The sequence below is a fragment of the Anarrhichthys ocellatus genome, unplaced genomic scaffold (genome assembly GCF_004355925.1).
Source record: "Anarrhichthys ocellatus isolate YVR2014 unplaced genomic scaffold, GSC_Weel_1.0 scaffold20, whole genome shotgun sequence".
Taxonomy (NCBI): Eukaryota; Metazoa; Chordata; class Actinopteri; order Perciformes; family Anarhichadidae; genus Anarrhichthys; species Anarrhichthys ocellatus.
Genome location: NW_022280050.1, coordinates 2,485,908 through 2,489,761, shown reverse-complemented (window position 1 = coordinate 2,489,761; position 3,854 = coordinate 2,485,908). Strand labels below are relative to the sequence as shown.

At 40.8% G+C, this 3,854-nt stretch overlaps 1 protein-coding gene across 2 annotated transcripts in view; it reads right to left on the bottom strand.

Annotated features, from left to right (window-relative positions):
* Positions 1–981, bottom strand: part of stx19 (syntaxin 19) — a 6,396-nt gene extending 5,415 nt beyond the window's left edge. For both annotated transcript variants that reach the window (XM_031858601.1, XM_031858600.1), the window contains exon 1: positions 825–981. The gene's annotated coding sequence lies outside the window, so the exon portion shown is untranslated. The remainder of the gene's footprint in view (positions 1–824) is intronic.
* Positions 982–3,854: the final 2,873 nt, after the last annotated feature.

Below are 3,854 nucleotides of genomic sequence, written 5' to 3'. Positions count from 1 at the left end.
TGTGTGTGTGTGTGTGTGTGTGTGTGTGTGTGTGTGTGTGTGTGTGTTTGAGACTGTGGGGGAGATAAAGAGAGTTGTAACTATTACAAACTTCTAAGAGCTCAAAGATTGCAAAAGTACCTTTATTTTCATGGCTGAACTCTCTCTCTCTCTCCCTACCTATACCCTACCCAGAAGAGCCGATTAAAAAAATTGCTCAAAGGATTTGGGAGCACATTCTCATGTGTTTAGTCTAAAATCCTGGAAGAAGTAGAGCAAGGTTGGTGAAGGAGTCCAGCCTCTCTCTCTATGATTGTTGACGTCTTGTTCTCTAAAATAAGCCAATATGTTCTCCCTGCTACCAATCTGCTCCTTTGTCTCCTTGTGTTTCTGAAGGAAATGTTAAGTTGACATTCTCTTATCTCCATGCAGGTGGAAGAGTAGCAGTCTCACTGTGTTGAATTCTAATTGCAGGTCATACAATTGCACTGTGCATGCTTGTCTTTTAACTTCACCAAAACATAATTAATTCTGCTTAAAACATTTCAAAGGTTGTACATATTCAAGCAAATGGTCTTACTTGCTCAAGCTTAACTTCAGCGTTTCGCTCAAGTACACTTCAAGAACAGACAGTAGGAGCTGTGGAACAAACCGCTCTACCCGCTGAGCCACAGCAACCTCTAATAATACACAAACAGCATACAACATAGAAAAAGTACCAAAAAGATAAAGGCTATAGATTACTTTCCACCCACTGGTCCTGCAATCTGAAATCACAGCATACTTTGACGCACTTTTAGAGTCTGAGGCTGTAGCAAGCATTCGGTCTGAAAGGAGGATGTTACCTTGATGTTAGTATTCCACTATGGCCTGTCTGCTGAGTATTCTCATCCAGAGTTGATCAGAAATGTAATCCAAAACAAACTCATAAGTATTTTGATGTCATCATGTCATTTTTAGATCTCTTTAAATTCGCTTAACGCTCATCAGTGGTGAGTTACAGAACTCTGTAACAGTTATGCCAAGAAACAGGGAAAGTTTGGAGGAAATCTGGTTGAGTCAGAGTCGAGCACCTCCCCTCCTTTTGAAGACAGGCCAATAGGAAAGGAGCAGACTGGAGCCCATTTGGTTATCTAAAGAAATGAGAGGTGACGTGATTAAGTAAATGAGGAGGGACAGACAGCATGGAGAGCACAGGGAGCTCATAAACCCTACCCTCAGGCTAATTCCTGAACAGGAAAATAGAGCAGAGCAAATACAAGTATATTGTGTGCATTGCTAATGACAAACAATGGGGATATCAGTTAGAGTGTCAACTAGGGTGTTAGGTTTCTGTTTAACAAAGTTCATTTCAATGTAAAGTGTCTGTTTTTTGCTGGGTAAGCCCTCTTGGTCTGGGGTATTGTACTCTTTAGGCCCCAGTAACTCTGCTGAGTACTTTTGACAGATTTCTACTGACAAGCTCTCTAAAACCCAGGCGCCTTTTCAACATGGGAGGGAACACAGTCAGTGCTTTCTATGCAGCAGAACACGCTGTGAAAAAGCTGTTTGAAGAGCGCCGTCAGAGGGAGAGAAGGGAGACAAGTTTGAGGATGAGAAGAGTTTGGTGGGGACAAGAGTTCAGTCTTTGTCACTTGTAACTTTGGAAGGTGGTTGCCGAATTCCTGCCCCCCCCCCCACACACACAGACACACGCCCACACACCAACTGTGGGGTGAAACCCTTACAACTTAAAAAATGCAGCAGTCATGTTGTTAGTGTGGTGGGCATGGCAGGTTATGCTTAGGTCTCTCTCCAACATGAGTTTTGAGTTCCCCCTTTCATGGATCCTGTTGTCCCAACTCAAAGAGGATCACTTATACTTTAACTTAAGTTTGGAAATTACGTAAAGCTGGAATGAAGACATTTCCTCATGACAACAGCAACGTCACTAGCAATAAAAAATCTTTCCAGTGGGTTGTGGTGTGTTGCCTCAGTAAGAAATTAAAAGCACATTAGCCATTTGATGAGTATGCAGAATGCTGAAGTTTTACCTCTGTTGTAACAGATGCTGCTCTTTGTATGTACTAATGCCGCAGCGGTGTGTTTAACTGAGTCATCTATCCCTTATGGCAAGATATTATGACAACATAGCAAAACCAGTTTTCCAAGTCTCAGAATACACCATCAGCATCACAGGAACAAGCTAACTGCGCTGTGAGTGTACCTGTTTTCCTGAAGCTGATCGGTCATCTATCATCTTTCCTTGATTCTCTTCTCTGATTCTCTACAGTGATTATGGAGAACAGGTTAAATGCTCTCTTTCTCACAACCTCCTGAGGAAAGTTAATCTCATCTCAGCTTTTCTTAATTGCTTCTACTCCATCTGTAGAATGTTGATAGGATTGAATATACAATAACACTAGAAAGAAACATAGCTAAGTAGAGGAAGTCCGCCAAAGTCAGAAGGTGTGTTTCCTTACTGGCTGTAAGCTAGTTGCCCCAACAAGCACTACATTTGAGACAAATCTGAAACCTAGTTGAAACCTGAAAAGACTGGACAAACCACACGTGAAGATGGCTTACAACAATTTACGCAGATTTTTTTGTCTTTGACTGGGTGAATTCATAAGACAACACACTGAACTGGCTTGTTTATATGCAGTGTAATTTCCACTGAAACGGTGAAAAGAGGAAGAGGAAAGCACAGAGTTAGGATGAGATCCTGGATGGAGAGGCGTGGTCAACACGGACTGTAGCCCATAGCTTAGAGAGAATTGGAGGTGAGTGAACTTTGTAAAACAAAGCTAACTTTGGGCAAAGCTGTTTATTTTTCCAGTATGTCAATGGTGGGTTTTTTTCAATTTGAGAGCATGGCTTATTTGATTTCACTTTTACATTTTGTAATGCTTTCCTTCAAAATCCTGTCCGTGCACCTAAATATCCCCTTCTTGAGCTTGGATTTCCTCTGCATCTGCTCAAACTTTATGCTTGCACACAGATGTTTTGTTGCTTGCACAGATGTCATGTGCTCCATCTTCATCCCCTTTTCTCACACTTACGCTGCTTCTGTGTGCTTGTGAAACGTCTTCTCTTGGATGTGTCAGATAGAAGCGGGACACACGGGATGTATTCATCAAAGCACATATTGAATTTTTTTTTAAAAAAGCAATTCTTAAAGATTAAGAATCTTCACATATCATCCATTGTTAACCCATTGATCCGGTTCAACTTGGTCCGAAATCATATTCATTATCAGTCGTATTATGGTAGGCCTACTATTATAATAAATGGTGGTAAATGCTAACTTTACGATGTCAAGGAGTGTTAAAGCTGTTACTTTTTTTTACTTAACAATGGAGAAAAAAATGTGTATATGTAATGTGAAAAGGGTCCCTGGCGGGGATGCACCCACAAGTAATTGTTCTCAAACTCTGTGGTTTCCCCCAGCTTTGAGGGGTATTTAAGCACCTTTCAGTTTTAGTTGTATTGCCCACAACTATTGTTTTGGTTCAGTCTCATTAGCCTTGATTCAAGCCACAATAGGGAGATATTTTCACACAAAGAAACGCTCTGACAGTTAGCTACTAGCTAGTTAGTATAGTGGGGTATAAAATTAAGCAAAGAGACAAATATTTCCTTCTGGAGTTCGGGAGTAAACACAAAATAGAAATGAATGCTAATATTCGAGCCTATTGCATGTTTGGATAGGCAATCCTTTGTTAATGCAGTCTTTATATCTAACAAATGTCCACATTGTGTTTACAGCTTGTTCCATATGCCCCAAATAAATAAATGCAAACATTGTTTTGTTTTTCTTTGCTGGGCGTCACAGCCACAACCTTGAGAACGATATGTGTCAGAGAAAATATGCACTGTTTTCTCTAGGAGGGGGG